The sequence below is a fragment of the Phyllobates terribilis genome, unplaced genomic scaffold (genome assembly GCF_046119375.1).
Source record: "Phyllobates terribilis strain yellow unplaced genomic scaffold, ASM4611937v1 Scaffold_3__8_contigs__length_932513732, whole genome shotgun sequence".
NCBI classification, from domain to species: Eukaryota; Metazoa; Chordata; class Amphibia; order Anura; family Dendrobatidae; genus Phyllobates; species Phyllobates terribilis.
In genome coordinates this window covers 856,416,575-856,436,387 of record NW_027362763.1, presented here as the reverse complement: position 1 = coordinate 856,436,387, position 19,813 = coordinate 856,416,575, and the positions used below count along the sequence as shown (strand labels likewise).

General features: G+C 49.2%; 25 non-coding genes across 25 annotated transcripts; all 25 read right to left on the bottom strand.

Moving 5' to 3' along the window:
- Positions 1–8,963: 8,963 nt before the first annotated feature.
- LOC141259966 (U5 spliceosomal RNA) lies at positions 8,964–9,079 on the bottom strand. Its single transcript, XR_012318730.1, has one exon. It is a non-coding gene; the product is annotated as a U5 spliceosomal RNA (small nuclear RNA).
- A 308-nt stretch (positions 9,080–9,387) lies between these two features.
- LOC141259795 (U5 spliceosomal RNA) lies at positions 9,388–9,503 on the bottom strand. Its single transcript, XR_012318563.1, has one exon. It is a non-coding gene; the product is annotated as a U5 spliceosomal RNA (small nuclear RNA).
- A 332-nt stretch (positions 9,504–9,835) lies between these two features.
- Positions 9,836–9,951, bottom strand: LOC141260246 (U5 spliceosomal RNA). Its single transcript, XR_012319004.1, has one exon. It is a non-coding gene; the product is annotated as a U5 spliceosomal RNA (small nuclear RNA).
- Positions 9,952–10,283: 332 nt separating this feature from the next.
- On the bottom strand, positions 10,284–10,399 carry LOC141260324 (U5 spliceosomal RNA). The gene has a single exon (XR_012319081.1). It is a non-coding gene; the product is annotated as a U5 spliceosomal RNA (small nuclear RNA).
- A 332-nt stretch (positions 10,400–10,731) lies between these two features.
- On the bottom strand, positions 10,732–10,847 carry LOC141260296 (U5 spliceosomal RNA). Its single transcript, XR_012319053.1, has one exon. It is a non-coding gene; the product is annotated as a U5 spliceosomal RNA (small nuclear RNA).
- A 332-nt stretch (positions 10,848–11,179) lies between these two features.
- On the bottom strand, positions 11,180–11,295 carry LOC141259919 (U5 spliceosomal RNA). The gene has a single exon (XR_012318686.1). It is a non-coding gene; the product is annotated as a U5 spliceosomal RNA (small nuclear RNA).
- Positions 11,296–11,627: 332 nt separating this feature from the next.
- Positions 11,628–11,743, bottom strand: LOC141259710 (U5 spliceosomal RNA). Its single transcript, XR_012318480.1, has one exon. It is a non-coding gene; the product is annotated as a U5 spliceosomal RNA (small nuclear RNA).
- Positions 11,744–12,075: 332 nt separating this feature from the next.
- LOC141260213 (U5 spliceosomal RNA) lies at positions 12,076–12,191 on the bottom strand. Its single transcript, XR_012318972.1, has one exon. It is a non-coding gene; the product is annotated as a U5 spliceosomal RNA (small nuclear RNA).
- Positions 12,192–12,523: 332 nt separating this feature from the next.
- Positions 12,524–12,639, bottom strand: LOC141260097 (U5 spliceosomal RNA). The gene has a single exon (XR_012318857.1). It is a non-coding gene; the product is annotated as a U5 spliceosomal RNA (small nuclear RNA).
- A 332-nt stretch (positions 12,640–12,971) lies between these two features.
- LOC141259844 (U5 spliceosomal RNA) lies at positions 12,972–13,087 on the bottom strand. Its single transcript, XR_012318612.1, has one exon. It is a non-coding gene; the product is annotated as a U5 spliceosomal RNA (small nuclear RNA).
- Positions 13,088–13,419: 332 nt separating this feature from the next.
- On the bottom strand, positions 13,420–13,535 carry LOC141260567 (U5 spliceosomal RNA). The gene has a single exon (XR_012319311.1). It is a non-coding gene; the product is annotated as a U5 spliceosomal RNA (small nuclear RNA).
- Positions 13,536–13,866: 331 nt separating this feature from the next.
- On the bottom strand, positions 13,867–13,982 carry LOC141260389 (U5 spliceosomal RNA). The gene has a single exon (XR_012319144.1). It is a non-coding gene; the product is annotated as a U5 spliceosomal RNA (small nuclear RNA).
- Positions 13,983–14,314: 332 nt separating this feature from the next.
- LOC141260207 (U5 spliceosomal RNA) lies at positions 14,315–14,430 on the bottom strand. Its single transcript, XR_012318966.1, has one exon. It is a non-coding gene; the product is annotated as a U5 spliceosomal RNA (small nuclear RNA).
- A 331-nt stretch (positions 14,431–14,761) lies between these two features.
- LOC141261079 (U5 spliceosomal RNA) lies at positions 14,762–14,877 on the bottom strand. Its single transcript, XR_012319788.1, has one exon. It is a non-coding gene; the product is annotated as a U5 spliceosomal RNA (small nuclear RNA).
- Positions 14,878–15,209: 332 nt separating this feature from the next.
- Positions 15,210–15,325, bottom strand: LOC141260206 (U5 spliceosomal RNA). Its single transcript, XR_012318965.1, has one exon. It is a non-coding gene; the product is annotated as a U5 spliceosomal RNA (small nuclear RNA).
- A 331-nt stretch (positions 15,326–15,656) lies between these two features.
- LOC141261078 (U5 spliceosomal RNA) lies at positions 15,657–15,772 on the bottom strand. The gene has a single exon (XR_012319787.1). It is a non-coding gene; the product is annotated as a U5 spliceosomal RNA (small nuclear RNA).
- A 332-nt stretch (positions 15,773–16,104) lies between these two features.
- On the bottom strand, positions 16,105–16,220 carry LOC141260193 (U5 spliceosomal RNA). Its single transcript, XR_012318952.1, has one exon. It is a non-coding gene; the product is annotated as a U5 spliceosomal RNA (small nuclear RNA).
- Positions 16,221–16,552: 332 nt separating this feature from the next.
- Positions 16,553–16,668, bottom strand: LOC141260183 (U5 spliceosomal RNA). Its single transcript, XR_012318942.1, has one exon. It is a non-coding gene; the product is annotated as a U5 spliceosomal RNA (small nuclear RNA).
- A 332-nt stretch (positions 16,669–17,000) lies between these two features.
- On the bottom strand, positions 17,001–17,116 carry LOC141259752 (U5 spliceosomal RNA). Its single transcript, XR_012318522.1, has one exon. It is a non-coding gene; the product is annotated as a U5 spliceosomal RNA (small nuclear RNA).
- A 332-nt stretch (positions 17,117–17,448) lies between these two features.
- On the bottom strand, positions 17,449–17,564 carry LOC141259843 (U5 spliceosomal RNA). Its single transcript, XR_012318611.1, has one exon. It is a non-coding gene; the product is annotated as a U5 spliceosomal RNA (small nuclear RNA).
- Positions 17,565–17,896: 332 nt separating this feature from the next.
- LOC141260455 (U5 spliceosomal RNA) lies at positions 17,897–18,012 on the bottom strand. The gene has a single exon (XR_012319206.1). It is a non-coding gene; the product is annotated as a U5 spliceosomal RNA (small nuclear RNA).
- A 331-nt stretch (positions 18,013–18,343) lies between these two features.
- Positions 18,344–18,459, bottom strand: LOC141260388 (U5 spliceosomal RNA). Its single transcript, XR_012319143.1, has one exon. It is a non-coding gene; the product is annotated as a U5 spliceosomal RNA (small nuclear RNA).
- A 332-nt stretch (positions 18,460–18,791) lies between these two features.
- On the bottom strand, positions 18,792–18,907 carry LOC141260346 (U5 spliceosomal RNA). Its single transcript, XR_012319103.1, has one exon. It is a non-coding gene; the product is annotated as a U5 spliceosomal RNA (small nuclear RNA).
- Positions 18,908–19,238: 331 nt separating this feature from the next.
- On the bottom strand, positions 19,239–19,354 carry LOC141261077 (U5 spliceosomal RNA). Its single transcript, XR_012319786.1, has one exon. It is a non-coding gene; the product is annotated as a U5 spliceosomal RNA (small nuclear RNA).
- A 332-nt stretch (positions 19,355–19,686) lies between these two features.
- Positions 19,687–19,802, bottom strand: LOC141260192 (U5 spliceosomal RNA). Its single transcript, XR_012318951.1, has one exon. It is a non-coding gene; the product is annotated as a U5 spliceosomal RNA (small nuclear RNA).
- Positions 19,803–19,813: the final 11 nt, after the last annotated feature.

The window sequence follows — 19,813 nt, the reverse complement described above, 5'->3', positions numbered from 1 at the left end:
CAAAGCCCAAATTATTTTCCAGTCAAGATACAGATAAACATGATTAGTAATTTGAAAGCTTAAAACGGTTGGTAGGGTGATTTTAAACAATCATCAAGCTTTTACTCTCCCCAGGATGACACAGGGGTAGAAAAGTCGTTTCGGATCCATGATTTGTTCATCTTTATGAACGTGAGTCTGTCTACATTATCAGTGGAGAGCCGCGTGCGCTTATCTGTCAGCACACCACCAGCAGCGCTGAACACACGTTCAGACAGAACGCTGGCTGCGGGGCATGACAAGATCTCCAAGGCGTAAGTGGCTAGCTCCGGCCATTTATCCAGATTGGAAGCCCAAAAAGAGCAAGGGTCCAGTGACACAGTCGTGGCTTCAATGTTTACTTGGAGATACTCCTGTACCATCGTCTCTAGGCGTTGACTATGTGTCAGACTTCTTGTCTCCTGTGGCCTTGCAAAGGATGGGCTAAAAAAGTGGTGAAATGATTCCGCAAAATTGATGTTACCACCAGATACTGTGGTTCTGTTACGGTTTGAGTGCTGAACACTTGACGGTCCCACGGTTGGCAAGTTGGAACTGTGAGATTCACTACGAGCACCACTGGTATTTTGTGGAAAAGCACATGTAAGATTCTGCAACAGTCTCTGCTGATACTCCTGCATGCGTGCATCCCTTTCTATGGCAGGAATAATTTCTGCAAATTTACTTTTGTACCGGGGATCTAACAGTGTGGCAACCCAGTAGTCAGGATTATTTCTAATTCTCACAATTCGAGGGTCATGTTGCAGGTAGTGCAGCAAGAAGGCACTCATGTGTGTTGCGCATCCAGGAGCACCAAGTCCCTGTTGTGTTGGTGGCGAGGTAACAATCATGCTTCCTTCCTCTGTCCTCTCCCCCCAACCTCGCACAACAGAAATGTGATCAAGGTCTCCCTCATCTGATGAGTCTTCCATCAGTTCGTCCTCCACTTCTTCCTGGGCTCCTGCACCTTCCTCACTAGTTTGGCTGCTACCATGCGCCCTGGTAAAACCATCTCCCCCACCCTCACATGCCTGCCGCCTTGGTGCTGCCGACCGTCTGGACCTTGCAGATGTTAGCCCTTCCGCATACAACTCCTCCTCCTCTACTTCCTCCACCTCCTCTTGTGCCACCACCTGACTCCGAATTCTGTTTAACATGTGCTCCAGCATGTAAATCACCGGAATAGTCATGCTGATAATGGCATCGTCAGCACTAAACATCTTCGTCGCCATTTCAAAACTGTGCAGAAGGGTGCATAGGTCCCTGATCTGAGACCACTCCTCCAGCGTGATTTGCCCCACCTCTGAATCTCGTTGGCCCAGGCTATACGTCAGAACGTATTGCACCAGGGCTTGTCGGTGCTGCCACAGTCGCTGCAACATGTGCAGAGTTGAATTCCACCGGGTAGGCACATCGCATTTTAGCCGGTGAAGTGGCAGGCCCAACGACTTCTGTAGAGATGTAAGTCGCTGAGCTGCGGGATGCGAACGGCGGAAGTGAGCACACAGCGACCGTGCCCTCTGCAGAAGGCCATCTAGTCTGGGATAGTGGGCTAAAAATTGCTGGACAACCAGGTTCAACACGTGAGCCATACAAGGCACGTGTGTGACATTGCCCCGGCGAAGGGCCACACCCAGGTTTGCAGCATTGTCGCACACAGCCTTCCCTGGTTTCAGGTCCAGTGGAGACAACCATTCATGAAATTGGTTCTCCAGAGCTGACCACAACTCCTCAGCTGTGTGACTCACATTTCCCAGACATTTCAATGTAAAAACCGCCTGATGACGTTGAGCCCTACTGCCAGCATAGTAAGGAGGTGTGCAGGATCCCTTCTGCGCAGTTAGAAAGCTTGTGGCATGACCAGACAGGCTTTGGGTGCAGGTGGAAGACCGAGAGGAGGTTGAGGAGGCAGAAGCAGTGGAGGAACTTTGACATAAAGAGGATTGACGCACAACTCGTGGGGACGGCAAGACTTGGACAGCAGCCCCTTGTCCTGCTGTCACCATAGTTACCCAGTGCCCAGTCAGCGACATGTAACGCCCCTGTCCATGCCTACTCGTCCAAGTGTCTGTGGTGAAATGCACCCTGTCACACACAGAGTTTCTCAAAGAAGTGGTGATGTTGTGTGCGACATGCTGGTGGAGCGCAGGCACACATTTCTTTGAGAAGTAGTGCCGACTGGGCATCTGGTACTGGGGCACTGCGACGGACATAAGGTCTCGAAAATCCTCTGTGTCCACCAGGCGGAAAGGCAGCATTTCTGTAGCCAAGAGCTTGCAGATGGTGAAATTCAACCTCTTAGCTTTCTCATGGCTAGGAGGAAATGGTCTTTTACTTGTCCACATCTGAGGGACCGAGGGCTGGCTATTGTGCTTAGACGGGGTTGATAAGGGTGTCCCCGGCAAACTGCCGGTCTGTGAGGAAGATGCAGGCGGACATGTTAGGTTGCCTTGATCCAAAGGTGGTGCTATCGATGTCGGACAGCGCTCAACACCAGCTGCTGTTACCACCTCCAAAGAAAATGATGACCTGCCAATCACGCTGGCTGTTGCGGGTAAAGAGGTGGCAGGTCTGCGCCCCAAAACAGGTGTGACTGCTGTCCCCCCAGTCACAGAGGATGAAGAGGCCGCGGATGCACAAGATATGGCAGACGGTGGTTGGCCCGGCCGGCTAGGCCGCATTGTAGCACACTGAGCTTCCCACTGCAACTTATGCTTCATGTCCATGTGCCGGTTCATGCATGAAGTACTCAAACTATGTATTTTTTGGCCTCTACTTAGCTTTTGCTGACAAATGTTACAGATAACACGAGTTGGGTCATCTTTATCGATCTGAAAAAATGCCCAGGCTATGCAAAGCTTAGCACCCATGCGACCTGAAGAGCCACCACGACTTGTGGTGAGAGGCAGAGTTGTGTTTGAGGATGCAGTTGTTGACGTGCTTCCAGTACTACGTCTCTGTCCAGGAAGGCGCAACCTGACCTCGTCGTCACTAGCATCTTCCTCCACCTCCTCTGCTGACCTCATCTCTTGGCTGACTGTGGGTTGACAGTAAGTGGGATCTCCAACCTCATCATCATCACCCTGTGTGTTATCACACCCGTCGTCCTCAGAGCCAACCTGTTCCTGCCCTGACAAAAAACTAAAGTTGTCGCTCCAATCAGGTATTTGAGTCTTATCATCGTCTTCCTCATTGTCTCCACCAACAGGAGTTACAGTTTGGGAATGAGGGTCTACATTATGGTCAGAACCTTCTGCGTCTGGTCCTGGATCCGACTCATAAAGATTCTGGGCATCAGTGCAGATCATTTCCTCGTCTGGATTCACAGAAGCGCTGGAGTCGACCTCTGATTCCCAGGCTATAGTATGAGTAAACAGCTCTGCAGACTCAACCATCTGTTCTACTTCATACTCAGACGGGCAGCTGGAGATTTGGGAGCTGTGAGGAAGCAAGTGCGATTTGGGTGACACCTTTGAGGACTGGAGTATTTGTGATGTTGAAGTTGATGTGGAGGAGAGCCCACTTAAAGGAGCACTTGATATCCGTTGAAGCACCTGCTGTTTTTGTGCCTCATCTGGAATTTGTAGCGATTGGCGTGGCCGTAAGAAAGGGATCTTATCACATTGTCCGCTAAAAGAAGTAGACATTTTAGTTTGGCTGGAAGATGGTCTTTCTTCTGCAGATGTTACTGTTGCTTTAACACCTACCCCACGGACACAACCTTTTTTCCCCTTCCCAACACGCCTATTCCCCTTTCCACCAGCAGCAGGCCTTTTTCCACTCATTTTGGTGGTTAACTAATTCACAACTCTGGAGTTGTTTGCACAAAAAAACAATGGATGGTAACCGAGCAGAGCTGAGTGGCCAAACTGTGGTATTAGGCCAAAACTATTGGCTGGGTTAGATGCAGAAAAAAATATATTCAGTTTGCAACCTGATGGAGGTCAGTATAGATGGACTAATACAACAAGTCCCACACACAGCTAGAAGCCCAATATTTTTTCAGAGGTAGATGCAGAAAAAAATATATTCAGTTTGCAACCTGATGGAGGTCAGTATAGATAGACTAATACAACAAGTCCCACACACAGCTAGAAGCCCAATATTTTTTCAGAGGTAGATGCAGAAAAAAATATATTCAGTTTGCAACCTGATGGAGGTCAGTATAGATGGACTAATACAACAAGTCCCACACACAGCTAGAAGCCCAATATTTTTTCAGAGGTACTGTAGATGCAGATAAAAATTAGTTTTAATTTGCAACCTGATGGAGGTCAGTATAGATGGACTAATAGAGAAAGTCCGACACACAGCTAGAAGCCCAAATATTTTTTCAGTGGTACTGTAGATGCAGATAAAAATTAGTTTTAATTTGCAACCTGATGGAGGTCAGTATAGATGGACTAATAGAGAAAGTCCGACACACTGCTAGAAGGCCAAATATTTTTTCAGAGCTAGATGCAGAAAAAAATTATATTCAGTTTGCAACCTGATGGAGGTCAGTATAGATGGATTAATAGAACAAGACCCACACACAGCTAGAAGCCCAATATTTTTTCAGAGGTATATGCAGAAAAAAATATATTCAGTTTGCAACCTGATGGAGGTCAGTATAGATGGACTAATACAACAAGTCCCACACACAGCTAGAAGCCCAATATTTTTTCAGTGGTAGATGCAGAAAAAAATATATTCAGTTTGCAACCTGATGGAGGTCAGTATAGATGGACTAATACAACAAGTCCCACACACAGCTAGAAGCCCAATATTTTTTCAGAGGTAGATGCAGAAAAAAATATATTCAGTTTGCAACCTGATGGAGGTCAGTATAGATGGACTAATACAACAAGTCCCACACACAGCTAGAAGCCCAATATTTTTTCAGAGGTAGATGCAGAAAAAAATATATTCAGTTTGCAACCTGATGGAGGTCAGTATAGATGGACTAATACAACAAGTCCCACACACAGCTAGAAGCCCAAATATTTTTTCAGAGGTAGATGCAGAAAAAAATATATTCAGTTTGCAACCTGATGGAGGTCAGTATAGATGGACTAATACAACAAGTTCCACACACAGCTAGAAGCCCAAATATTTTTTCAGAGGTACTGTAGATGCAGATAAAAATTATTTTTAATTTGCAACCTGATGGAGGTCAGTATAGATGGACTAATACAACAAGTCCCACACACAGCTAGAAGCCCAAATATTTTTTCAGAGGTACTGTAGATGCAGATAAAAATTAGTTTTAATTTGCAACCTGATGGAGGTCAGTATAGATGGACTAATAGAGAAAGTCCGACACACTGCTAGAAGGCCAAATATTTTTTCAGAGCTAGATGCAGAAAAAAATTATATTCAGTTTGCAACCTGATGGAGGTCAGTATAGATGGATTAATAGAACAAGACCCACACACAGCTAGAAGCCCAATATTTTTTCAGAGGTAGATGCAGAAAAAAATATATTCAGTTTGCAACCTGATGGAGGTCAGTATAGATGGACTAATACAACAAGTCCCACACACAGCTAGAAGCCCAATATTTTTTCAGAGGTAGATGCAGAAAAAAATATATTCAGTTTGCAACCTGATGGAGGTCAGTATAGATGGACTAATACAACAAGTCCCACACACAGCTAGAAGCCCAAATATTTTTCAGAGGTAGATGCAGAAAAAAATATATTCAGTTTGCAACCTGATGGAGGTCAGTATAGATGGACTAATACAACAAGTCCCACACACAGCTAGAAGCCCAAATATTTTTTCAGAGGTACTGTAGATGCAGATAAAAATTATTTTTAATTTGCAACCTGATGGAGGTCAGTATAGATGGACTAATACAACAAGTCCCACACACAGCTAGAAGCCCAAATATTTTTTCAGAGGTACTGTAGATGCAGATAAAAATTAGTTTTAATTTGCAACCTGATGGAGGTCAGTATAGATGGACTAATAGAGAAAGTCCGACACACTGCTAGAAGGCCAAATATATTTTCAGAGCTAGATGCAGAAAAAAATTATATTCAGTTTGCAACCTGATGGAGGTCAGTATAGATGGATTAATAGAACAAGACCCACACACAGCTAGAAGCCCAATATTTTTTCAGAGGTAGATGCAGAAAAAAATATATTCAGTTTGCAACCTGATGGAGGTCAGTATAGATGGACTAATACAACAAGTCCCACACACAGCTAGAAGCCCAATATTTTTTCAGAGGTAGATGCAGAAAAAAATATATTCAGTTTGCAACCTGATGGAGGTCAGTATAGATGGACTAATACAACAAGTCCCACACACAGCTAGAAGCCCAAATATTTTTTCAGAGGTAGATGCAGAAAAAAATATATTCAGTTTGCAACCTGATGGAGGTCAGTATAGATGGACTAATACAACAAGTTCCACACACAGCTAGAAGCCCAAATATTTTTTCAGAGGTACTGTAGATGCAGATAAAAATTATTTTTAATTTGCAACCTGATGGAGGTCAGTATAGATGGACTAATACAACAAGTCCCACACACAGCTAGAAGCCCAAATATTTTTTCAGAGGTACTGTAGATGCAGATAAAAATTAGTTTTAATTTGCAACCTGATGGAGGTCAGTATAGATGGACTAATAGAGAAAGTCCGACACACTGCTAGAAGGCCAAATATTTTTTCAGAGCTAGATGCAGAAAAAAATTATATTCAGTTTGCAACCTGATGGAGGTCAGTATAGATGGATTAATAGAACAAGACCCACACACAGCTAGAAGCCCAATATTTTTTCAGAGGTAGATGCAGAAAAAAATATATTCAGTTTGCAACCTGATGGAGGTCAGTATAGATGGACTAATACAACAAGTCCCACACACAGCTAGAAGCCCAATATTTTTTCAGAGGTAGATGCAGAAAAAAATATATTCAGTTTGCAACCTGATGGAGGTCAGTATAGATGGACTAATACAACAAGTCCCACACACAGCTAGAAGCCCAAATATTTTTCAGAGGTAGATGCAGAAAAAAATATATTCAGTTTGCAACCTGATGGAGGTCAGTATAGATGGACTAATACAACAAGTCCCACACACAGCTAGAAGCCCAAATATTTTTTCAGAGGTACTGTAGATGCAGATAAAAATTATTTTTAATTTGCAACCTGATGGAGGTCAGTATAGATGGACTAATACAACAAGTCCCACACACAGCTAGAAGCCCAAATATTTTTTCAGAGGTACTGTAGATGCAGATAAAAATTAGTTTTAATTTGCAACCTGATGGAGGTCAGTATAGATGGACTAATAGAGAAAGTCCGACACACTGCTAGAAGGCCAAATATATTTTCAGAGCTAGATGCAGAAAAAAATTATATTCAGTTTGCAACCTGATGGAGGTCAGTATAGATGGATTAATAGAACAAGACCCACACACAGCTAGAAGCCCAATATTTTTTCAGAGGTAGATGCAGAAAAAAATATATTCAGTTTGCAACCTGATGGAGGTCAGTATAGATGGACTAATACAACAAGTCCCACACACAGCTAGAAGCCCAATATTTTTTCAGAGGTAGATGCAGAAAAAAATATATTCAGTTTGCAACCTGATGGAGGTCAGTATAGATGGACTAATACAACAAGTCCCACACACAGCTAGAAGCCCAAATATTTTTTCAGAGGTAGATGCAGAAAAAAATATATTCAGTTTGCAACCTGATGGAGGTCAGTATAGATGGACTAATACAACAAGTCCCACACACAGCTAGAAGCCCAAATATTTTTTCAGAGGTACTGTAGATGCAGATAAAAATTATTTTTAATTTGCAACCTGATGGAGGTCAGTATAGATGGACTAATACAACAAGTCCCACACACAGCTAGAAGCCCAAATATTTTTTCAGAGGTACTGTAGATGCAGATAAAAATTAGTTTTAATTTGCAACCTGATGGAGGTCAGTATAGATGGACTAATAGAATGATGCTATGCCCAAAAGATTTTACTTCACTAGGTGCAGTAAAAAAATTGGTATTCTATACACAGGTGGTATATCTTGCAACACAGATAGGCTACTCCACTGACTAACACACTCTGCAATAGGCCAAAAAGGATTAGCTTTGCTAGATTCAGCCAAATGCTGTGAAAAAAACTTGCACAGCACTGGCACAGACCTGCCTGGCAAAAACTGATAGGAACTGATGTAACCTAGTCCTGAAAAGGACTCCAATTACAATTAGTCTTTACTCCCACAACCTATCTATTTAAGAGCACAGACCTCCCTGATAAAAGTCGTAGGAAATGCTGTAACCTAGTCCTTAAAAGGACTGCAATCACAACTATTCCCTACTCCCAAGCTATCTGTATATTTGTGCGAAAATTGGCTTGAAATTAACAAGGTATAGCGCACACAGCAACAGCGGTGCCGTCTAACACGCAGCTGCAGCAGTGAGAAAATGGTGGCGACGGGGAAAATGGCTTGGTCTTATAGGGCAAGGACATGTGACATACACTGCCAATGACACATGCCCTTGCTTGTGTGAAAAAAAGCACTTCGCTCCGTGTGTGCGCTGCTGATAGGCTGACAGATTGCACCTCCCCACTGCAAAAGCGGGAAAGAGAAAAAAAAATGGAGATCTTCATTGTTCCTGCAGAGATCCATCCCCTGCCTCTCCCCCCACCCCGCTGTACACTCAAACTGCGTATTAACATTAATTTTCATCATTACTGAGAAAAAATCCAGTTATGATTTTGGTGCACGAACAGTTATCGAACATAACCTCGAACAGCCGAATTTTTATCAAATTGTTCGTGTTCGCCGAACGGCTCGAACACAGCCCAAAACAGCTCGAATTTGAGATTGGCAAACAGTTCGAGTAGAAAAACGCTCATCTCTACTCCCAACCAACCACAGGATTCAGTCTCCCACTGAAAGCCCACCCCCCACTCATTCTGTTGTTCAACCAAATGAAGGAAGCCCCAGCAAGCTGGAGCATGCAAAAATTGCCACAAATCTCAGTTTTGCTCCTCTCCACGGAAATCTTTAGTAAAAGGCGAAAGATTTTTACGTTCTGAAGAGAAGCCAGAGTATACTGGGCAAGGGCCACAGCCCTCCCTTGGCCCAGGGAGACCACCTAGAAGAGGCTGCGGCCTTTGGGGATGGAAAAACAAAAAGGGCAACACACAGCCAGCCGGGCGACAGCCCATCATCTTCCATAGGCTGCTCCATGTTCTGGTCCATCCTGCTGCCAGAGCGTCACTTACACTTCCAGCTCCCCAGAAGGGGGCCGTCCATGGCCACAATATTCAATTGAGGGCCACCTCCCAACCAACCACAGGATTCAGTCTCCCACTGAAAGCCCACCCCCCACTCATTCTGTTGTTCAACCAAATGAAGGAAGCCCCAGCAAGCTGGAGCATGCAAAAATTGCCACAAAACTCAGTTTTGCTCCTCTCCACGGAAATCTTTAGTAAAAGGCGAAAGATTTTTACATTCTGAAGAGAAGCCAGAGTATACTGGGCAAGGGCCTCCTCCCGACCTACCGCCATGGCCGCAGCCCTCCCTTGGCCCAGGGAGACCACCTAGAAGAGGCTGCGGCCTTTGGGGATGGAAAAACAAAAAGGGCAACACACAGCCAGCCGGGCGACAGCCCATCATCTTCCATAGGCTGCTCCATGTTCTGGTCCATCCTGCTGCCAGAGCGTCACTTACACTTCCAGCTCCCCAGAAGGGGGCCGTCCATGGCCACAATATTCAAATGAGGGCCACCTCCCAACCAACCACAGGATTCAGTCTCCCACTGAAAGCCCACCCCCCACTCATTCTGTTGTTCAACCAAATGAAGGAAGCCCCAGCAAGCTGGAGCATGCAAAAATTGCCACAAAACTCAGTTTTGCTCCTCTCCACAGAAATCTTTAGTAAAAGGCGAAAGATTTTTACGTTCTGAAAAGAAGCCAGAGTATACTGGGCAAGGGCCTCCTCCCGACCTACTGCCATGGCCGCAGCCCTCCCTTGGCCCAGGGAGACCACCTAGAAGAGGCTGCGGCCTTTGGGAATGGAAAAACAAAAAGGGCAACACACAGCCAGCCGGGCGACAGCCCATCATCTTCCATAGGCTGCTCCATGTTCTGGTCCATCCTGCTGCCAGAGGGTCACTTACACTTCCCGCTCCCCGGAAGGGGGCCGTCCATGGCCACAATATTCAAATGAGGGCCACCTCCCAGCCAACCACAGGAGTCAGTCTCCCACTGAAAGCCCACCCCCCACTCATTCTGTTGTTCAACCAAATGAAGGAAGCCCCAGCAAGCTGGAGCATGCAAAAATTGCCACAAGACTCAGCTTTGCTCCTCTCCACGGAAATCTTTAGTAAATGGCGAAAGATTTTTACGTTCTGAAGAGAAGCCAGAGTATACAGGGCAAGGGCCTCCTCCCGACCTACCGCCATGGCCGCAGCCCTCCCTTGGCCCAGGAAGACCACCTAGAAGAGGGTGCGGCCTTTGGGGATGGAAAAACAAAAAGGGCAACACACAGCCAGCCGGGCGACAGCCCATCATCTTCCATAGGCTGCTCCATGTTCTGGTCCATCCTGCTGCCAGAGCGTCACTTACACTTCCAGCTCCCGAGAAGGGGGCTGTCCATGGCCACAATATTCAAATGAGGGCCACCTCCCACCCAACCACAGGATTCAGTCTCCCACTGAAAGCCCACCCCCCACTCATTCTGTTGTTCAACCAAATGAAGGAAGCCCCAGCAAGCTGGAGCATGCAAAAATTGCCACAAAACTCAGTTTTGCTCCTCTCCACGGAAATCTTTAGTAAAAGGCGAAAGATTTTTACGTTCTGAACAGAAGCCAGAATATACTGGGCAAGGGCCTCCTCCCGACCTACCGCCATGGCCGCAGCCCTCCCTTGGCCCAGGGAGACCACCTAGAAGAGGCTGCGGCCTTTGGGGATGGAAAAACAAAAAGGGCAACACACAGCCAGCCGGGCGACAGCCCATCATCTTCCATAGGCTGCTCCATGTTCTGGTCCATCCTGCTGCCAGAGCGTCACTTACACTTCCCGCTCCCCGGAAGGGGGCCGTCCATGGCCACAATATTCAAATGAGGGCCACCTCCCAACCAACCACAGGATTCAGTCTCCCACTGAAAGCCCAACCCCCACTCATTCTGTTGTTCAACCAAATGAAGGAAGCCCCAGCAAGCTGGAGCATGCAAAAATTGCCACAAAACTCAGTTTTGCTCCTCTCCACGGAAATCTTTAGTAAAAGGCGAAAGATTTTTATGTTCTGAAGAGAAGCCAGAGTATACTGGGCAAGGGTCTCCTCCCGACCTACCGCCATGGCCGCAGCCCTCCCTTGGCCCAGGGAGACCACCTAGAAGAGGCTGCGGCCTTTGCGGATGGAAAAACAAAAAGGGCAACACACAGCCAGCCGGGCGACAGCCCATCATCTTCCATAGGCTGCTCCATGTTCTGGTCCATCCTGCTGCCAGAGCGTCACTTACACTTCCCGCTCCCCGGAAGGGGGCCGTCCATGGCCACAATATTCAAATGAGGGCCACCTCCCAGCCAACCACAGGAGTCAGTCTCCCACTGAAAGCCCACCCCCCACTCATTCTGTTGTTCAACCAAATGAAGGAAGCCCCAGCAAGCTGGAGCATGCAAAAATTGCCACAAGACTCAGCTTTGCTCCTCTCCACGGAAATCTTTAGTAAAAGGCGAAAGATTTTTACGTTCTGAAGAGAAGCCAGAGTATACTGGGCAAGGGCCTCCTCCCGACCTACCGCCATGGCCGCAGCCCTCCCTTGGCCCAGGGAGACCACCTAGAAGAGGGTGCGGCCTTTGGGGATGGAAAAACAAAAAGGGCAACACACAGCCAGCCGGGCGACAGCCCATCATCTTCCATAGGCTGCTCCATGTTCTGGTCCATCCTGCTGCCAGAGCGTCACTTACACTTCCAGCTCCCCAGAAGGGGGCCGTCCATGGCCACAATATTCAAATGAGGGCCACCTCCCAACCAACCACAGAATTCAGTCTCCCACTGAAAGCCCACCCCCCACTCATTCTGTTGTTCAACCAAATGAAGGAAGCCCCAGCAAGCTGGAGCATGCAAAAATTGCCACAAAACTCAGTTTTGCTCCTCTCCACGGAAATCTTTAGTAAAAGGCGAAAGATTTTTACGTTCTGAAGAGAAGCCAGAGTATACTGGGCAAGGGCCTCCTCCCGACCTACTGCCATGGCCGCAGCCCTCCCTTGGCCCAGGGAGACCACCTAGAAGAGGCTGCGGCCTTTGGGGATGGAAAAACAAAAAGGGCAACACACAGCCAGCCGGGCGACAGCCCATCATCTTCCATAGGCTGCTCCATGTTCTGGTCCATCCTGCTGCCAGAGCGTCACTTACACTTCCCGCTCCCCGGAAGGGGGCCGTCCATGGCCACAATATTCAAATGAGGGCCACCTCCCAACCAACCACAAGAGTCAGTCTCCCACTGAAAGCCCACCCCCCACTCATTCTGTTGTTCAACCAAATGAAGGAAGCCCCAGCAAGCTGGAGCATGCAAAAATTGCCACAATACTCAGCTTTGCTCCTCTCCACGGAAATCTTTAGTAAAAGGCGAAAGATTTTTACGTTCTGAAGAGAAGCTAGAGTATACTGGGCAAGGGCCTCCTCCCGACCTACCGCCATGGCCGCAGCCCTCCCTTGGCCCAGAGAGACCACCTAGAAGAGGCTGCGGCCTTTGGGGATGGAAAAACAAAAAGGGCAACACACAGCCAGCCGGGCGACAGCCCAACATCTTCCATAGGCTGCTCCATGTTCTGGTCCATCCTGCTGCCAGAGCGTCACTTACACTTCCCGCTCCCCAGAAGGGGGCCGTCCATGACCACATTATTCAAATGAGGGCCACCTCACAACCAACCACAGGAGTCAGTCTCCCACTGAAAGCCCACCCCCCACTCATTCTGTTGTTCAACCAAATGAAGGAAGCCCCAGCAAGCTGGAGCATGCAAAAATTGCCACAAAACTCAGTTTTGCTCCTCTCCACGGAAATCTTTTGTAAAAGGCGAAAGATTTTTACGTTCTGAAGAGAAGCCAGAGTATACTGGGCAAGGGCCTCCTCCCGACCTACCGCCATGGCTGCAGCCCTCCCTTGGCCCAGGGAGACCAACTAGAAGAGGGTGCGGCCTTTGGGGATGGAAAAACAAAAAGGGCAACACACAGCCAGCAGGGCAACAGCCCATCATCTTCCATAGGCTGCTCCATGTTCTGGTCCATCCTGCTGCCAGAGCGTCACTTACACTTCCAGCTCCCCAGAAGGGGGCCGTCCATGGCCACAATATTCAAATGAGGGCCACCTCCCAACCAACCACAGGATTCAGTCTCCCACTGAAAGCCCACCCCCCACTCATTCTGTTGTTGAACCAAATGAAGAAAGTCCCAGCAAGCTGGAGCATGCAAAAATTGTCACAAAACTCAGTGTTGCTCTTCTCCACCGAAATCTTTAGTAAAAGGCGAAAGATTTTTACATTCTGAAGAGAAGCCAGAGTACACTGGGCAAGGGCCTCCTCCCGACCTACCGCCATGGCCGCAGCCCTCCCTTGGCCCAGGGAGACCACCTAGAAGAGGCTGCGGCCTTTGGGAATGGAAAAACAAAAAGGGCAACACACAGCCAGCCGGGCGACAGCCCATCATCTTCCATAGGCTGCTCCATGTTCTGGTCCATCCTGCTGCCAGAGCGTCACTTACACTTCCAGCTCCCTGGAAGGGGGCCGTCCATGGCCACAATATTCAAATGAGGACCACCTCCCAACCAACCACAGGAGTCAGTCTCCTACTGAAAGCCCACCCCCACTCATTCTGTTGTTCAACCAAATGAAGGAAGCCCCAGCAAGCTGGAGCATGCAAAAATTGCCACAAGACTCAGCTTTGCTCCTCTCCACGGAAATCTTTAGTAAAAGGCGAAAGATTTTTACAATCTGAAGAGAAGCCAGTGTATACTGGGCAAGAGCATCCTCCCGACCTACCGCCATGGCCGCAGCCTTCCCTTGGCCCAGGGAGACCACCTAGAAGAGCCTTCGGCCTTTGGGGATGGAAAAACAAAAAGGGCAACACACAGCCAGCCGGGCGACAGCCCATCATCTTCCATAGGCTGCTCCATGTTCTGGTCCATCCTGCTGCCAGAGCGTCACTTACACTTCCCGCTCCCTGGAAGGGGGCCATCCATGGCCACAATATTCAAATGAGGGCCACCTCCCAACCAACCACAGGAGTCAGTCTCCCACTGAAAGCCCACCCCCCACTCATTCTGTTGTTCAACCAAATGAAAAAAGCCCCAGCAAGTTGGAGCATGCAAAAATTGCCACAAAACTCAGTTTTGCTCCTCTCCACGGAAATCTTTAGTAAAAGGCGAAAGATTTTTAAGTTCTGAAGAGAAGCCAGAGAATACTGGGCAAGGGCCTCCTCCCGACCTACCGCCATGGCCGCAGCCCTCCCTTGGCCCAGGGAGACCACTTAGAAGAGGGTGCGGCCTTTGGTGATGGAAAAACAAAAAGGGCAACAAACAGCCAGCCGGGCGACAGCCCATCATCTTCCATAGGCTGCTCCATGTTCTGGTCCATCCTGCTGCCAGAGCGTCACTTACACTTCACGCTCCCCGGAAGGGGGCCGTCCATGGCCACAATATTCAAATGAGAGCCACCTCCCAACCAACCACAGGAGTCAGTCTCCCACTGAAAGCCCACCACCACTCATTCTGTTGTTCAACCAAATGAAGGAAGCCCCAGCAAGCTGGAGCATGCAAAAATTGCCACAAAACTCAGTTTTGCTCCTCTCCACGGAAATCTTTAGTAAAAGGCGAAAGATTTTTACGCTCTGAAGAGAAGCCAGAGTATACTGGGCAAGGGCCTCCTCCCGACCTACCGCCATGGCCGCAGCCCTCCCTTGGCCCAGGGAGACCACCTAGAAGAGGGTGCGGCCTTTGGGGATGGAAAAACAAAAAGGGCAACACACAGCCAGCCGGGCGACAGCCCATCATCTTCCATAGGCTGCTCCATGTTCTGGTCCATCCTGCTGCCAGAGCGTCACTTACACTTCCAGCTCCCCAGAAGGGGGCCGTCCATGGCCACAATATTCAAATGAGGGCCACCTCCCAACCAACCACAGGATTCAGTCTCCCACTGAAAGCCCACCCCCCACTCATTCTGTTGTTCAACCAAATGAAAAAAGCCCCAGCAAGTTGGAGCATGCAAAAATTGCCACAAAACTCAGTTTTGCTCCTCTCCACGGAAATCTTTAGTAAAAGGCGAAAGATTTTTAAGTTCTGAAGAGAAGCCAGAGAATACTGGGCAAGGGCCTCCTCCCGACCTACCGCCATGGCCGCAGCCCTCCCTTGGCCCAGGGAGACCACCTAGAAGAGGGTGCGGCCTTTGGTGATGGAAAAACAAAAAGGGCAACAAACAGCCAGCCGGGCGACAGCCCATCATCTTCCATAGGCTGCTCCATGTTCTGGTCCATCCTGCTGCCAGAGCGTCACTTACACTTCCCGCTCCCCGGAAGGGGGCCGTCCATGGCCACAATATTCAAATGAGAGCCACCTCCCAACCAACCACAGGAGTCAGTCTCCCACTGAAAGCCCACCACCACTCATTCTGTTGTTCAACCAAATGAAGGAAGCCCCAGCAAGCTGGAGCATGCAAAAATTGCCACAAAACTCAGTTTTGCTCCTCTCCACGGAAATCTTTAGTAAAAGGCGAAAGATTTTTACGCTCTGAAGAGAAGCCAGAGTATACTGGGCAAGGGCCTCCTCCCGACCTACCGCCATGGCCGCAGCCCTCCCTTGGCCCAGGGAGACCACCTAGAAGAGGGTGCGGCCTTTGGGGATGGAAAAACAAAAAGGGCAACACACAGCCAGCCGGGCGACAGCCCATCATCTTCCATAGGCTGCTCCATGTTCTGGTCCATCCTGCTGCCAGAGCGTCACTTACACTTCCAGCTCCCCAGAAGGGGGCCGTCCATGGCCACAATATTCAAATGAGGGCCACCTCCCAACCAACCACAGGATTCAGTCTCCCACTGAAAGCCCACCCCCCACTCATTCTGTTGTTCAACCAAATGAAGAAAGCCCCAACAAGCTGGAGCATGCAAAAATTGCCACAAAACTCAGTTTTGCTCCTCTCCACAGAAATCTTTAGTAAAAGGCGAAAAATTTTTACGTTCTGAAGAGAAGCCAGAGTATACTGGGCAAGGGCCTCCTCCCGACCTACCGCCATGGCCGCAGCCCTCCCTTGGCCCAGGGAGACCACCTAGAAGAGGCTGCGGCCTTTGGGGATGGAAAAACAAAAAGGGCAACACACAGCCAGCCGGGCGACAGCCCATCATCTTCCATAGGCAGCTCCATGTTCTGGTCCATCCTGCTGCCAGAGCCTCACTTACACTTCCAGCTCCCCAGAAGGGGGCCGTCCATGGCCACAATATTCAAATGAGAGCCACCTCCCAACCAACCACAGGATTCAGTCTCCCACTGAAAACCCACCCCCCACTCATTCTGTTGTTCAACCAAATGAAGGAAGCCCCAGCAAGCTGGAGCATGCAAAAATTGCCAAAAAACTCAGTTTTGCTCCTCTCCACGGAAATCTTTAGTAAAAGACGAAAGATTTTTACGTTCTGAAGAGAAGCTAGAGTATACTGGGCAAGGGCCTCCTTCCGACCTACCGCCATGGCCGCAGCCCTCCCTTGGCCCAGGGAGACCACCTAGAAGAGGCTGCGGCCTTTGGGGATGGAAAAACAAAAAGGGCAACACACAGCCAGCCGGGCGACAGCCCATCATCTTCCATAGGCTGCTCCATGTTCTGGTCCATCCTGCTGCCAGAGCGTCACTTACACTTCCCGCTCCCCAGAAGGGGGCCGTCCATGGCCACAATATTCAAATGAGGGCCACCTCACAACCAACCACAGGAGTCAGTCTCCCACTGAAAGCCCACCCCCCACTCATTCTGTTCTTGAACCAAATGAAGGAAGCCCCAGCAAGCTGGAGCATGCAAAAATTGCCACAAAACTCAGTTTTGCTCCTCTCCACGGAAATCTTTAGTAAAAGGCGAAAAATTTTTACGTTCTGAAGAGAAGCCAGAGTATACTGGGCAAGGGCCTCCTCCCGACCTACCGCCATGGCCGCAGCCCTCCCTTGGCCGAGGGAGACCACCTAGAAGAAGCTGCGGCCTTTGGGGATGGAAAAACAAAAAGGGCAACACACAGCCAGCCGGGCGACAGCCCAACATCTTCCATAGGCTGCTCCATGTTCTGGTCCATCCTGCTGCCAGAGCGTCACTTACACTTCCCGCTCCCCAGAAGGGGGCCGTCCATGGCCACATTATTCAAATGAGGGCCACCTCACAACCAACCACAGGAGTCAGTCTCCCACTGAAAGCCCACCCCCCACTCATTCTGTTGTTCAACCAAATGAAGGAAGCCCCAGCAAGCTGGAGCATGCAAAAATTGCCACAAAACTCAGTTTTGCTCCTCTCCACGGAAATCTTTTGTAAAAGGCGAAAGATTTTTACGTTCTGAAGAGAAGCCAGAGTATACTGGGCAAGGGCCTCCTCCCGACCTACCGCCATGGCTGCAGCCCTCCCTTGGCCCAGGGAGACCAACTAGAAGAGGGTGCGGCCTTTGGGGATGGAAAAACAAAAAGGGCAACACACAGCCAGCAGGGCGACAGCCCATCATCTTCCATAGGCTGCTCCATGTTCTGGTCCATCCTGCTGCCAGAGCGTCACTTACACTTCCAGCTCCCCAGAAGGGGGCCGTCCATGGCCACAATATTCAAATGAGGGCCACCTCCCAACCAACCACAGGATTCAGTCTCCCACTGAAAGCCCACCCCCCACTCATTCTGTTGTTGAACCAAATGAAGAAAGCCCCAGCAAGCTGGAGCATGCAAAAATTGCCACAAAACTCAGTTTTGCTCTTCTCCACGGAAATCTTTAGTAAAAGGCGAAAGATTTTTACATTCTGAAGAGAAGCCGGAGTATACTGGGCAAGGGCCTCCTCCCGACCTACCGCCATGGCCGCAGCCCTCCCTTGGCCCAGGGAGACCACCTAGAAGAGGCTGCGGCCTTTGGGAATGGAAAAACAAAAAGGGCAACACACAGCCAGCCGGGCGACAGCCCATCATCTTCCATAGGCTGCTCCATGTTCTGGTCCATCCTGCTGCCAGAGCGTCACTTACACTTCCAGCTCCCTGGAAGGGGGCCGTCCATGGCCACAATATTCAAATGAGGGCCACCTCCCAACCAACCACAGGAGTCAGTCTCCTACTGAAAGCCCACCCCCACTCATTCTGTTGTTCAACCAAATGAAGGAAGCCCCAGCAAGCTGGAGCATGCAAAAATTGCCACAAGACTCAGCTTTGCTCCTCTCCACGGAAATCTTTAGTAAAAGGCGAAAGATTTTTACAATCTGAAGAGAAGCCAGTGTATACTGGGCAAGAGCATCCTCCCGACCTACCGCCATGGCCGCAGCCTTCCCTTGGCCCAGGGAGACCACCTAGAAGAGGCTTCGGCCTTTCGGGATGGAAAAACAAAAAGGGCAACACACAGCCAGCCGGGCGACAGCCCATCATCTTCCATAGGCTGCTCCATGTTCTGGTCCATCCTGCTGCCAGAGCGTCACTTACACTTCCCGCTCCCTGGAAGGGGGCCATCCATGGCCACAATATTCAAATGAGGGCCACCTCCCAACCAACCACAGGAGTCAGTCTCCCACTGAAAGCCCACCCCCCACTCATTCTGTTGTTCAACCAAATGAAAAAATCCCCAGCAAGTTGGAGCATGCAAAAATTGCCACAAAACTCAGTTTTGCTCCTCTCCACGGAAATCTTTAGTAAAAGGCGAAAGATTTTTAAGTTCTGAAGAGAAGCCAGAGAATACTGGGCAAGGGCCTCCTCCCGACCTACCGCCATGGCCGCAGCCCTCCCTTGGCCCAGGGAGACCACCTAGAAGAGGGTGCGGCCTTTGGTGATGGAAAAACAAAAAGGGCAACAAACAGCCAGCCGGGCGACAGCCCATCATCTTCCATAGGCTGCTCCATGTTCTGGTCCATCCTGCTGCCAGAGCGTCACTTACACTTCCCGCTCCCCGGAAGGGGGCCGTCCATGGCCACAATATTCAAATGAGAGCCACCTCCCAACCAACCACAGGAGTCAGTCTCCCACTGAAAGCCCACCACCACTCATTCTGTTGTTCAACCAAATGAAGGAAGCCCCAGCAAGCTGGAGCATGCAAAAATTGCCACAAAACTCAGTTTTGCTCCTCTCCACGGAAATCTTTAGTAAAAGGCGAAAGATTTTTACGCTCTGAAGAGAAGCCAGAGTATACTGGGCAAGGGCCTCCTCCCGACCTACCGCCATGGCCGCAGCCCTCCCTTGGCCCAGGGAGACCACCTAGAAGAGGGTGCGGCCTTTGGGGATGGAAAAACAAAAAGGGCAACACACAGCCAGCCGGGCGACAGCCCATCATCTTCCATAGGCTGCTCCATGTTCTGGTCCATCCTGCTGCCAGAGCGTCACTTACACTTCCAGCTCCCCAGAAGGGGGCCGTCCATGGCCACAATATTCAAATGAGGGCCACCTCCCAACCAACCACAGGATTCAGTCTCCCACTGAAAGCCCGCCCCCCACTCATTCTGTTGTTCAACCAAATGAAGGAAGCCCCAACAAGCTGGAGCATGCAAAAATTGCCACAAAACTCAGTTTTGCTCCTCTCCACAGAAATCTTTAGTAAAAGGCGAAAAATTTTTACGTTCTGAAGAGAAGCCAGAGTATACTGGGCAAGG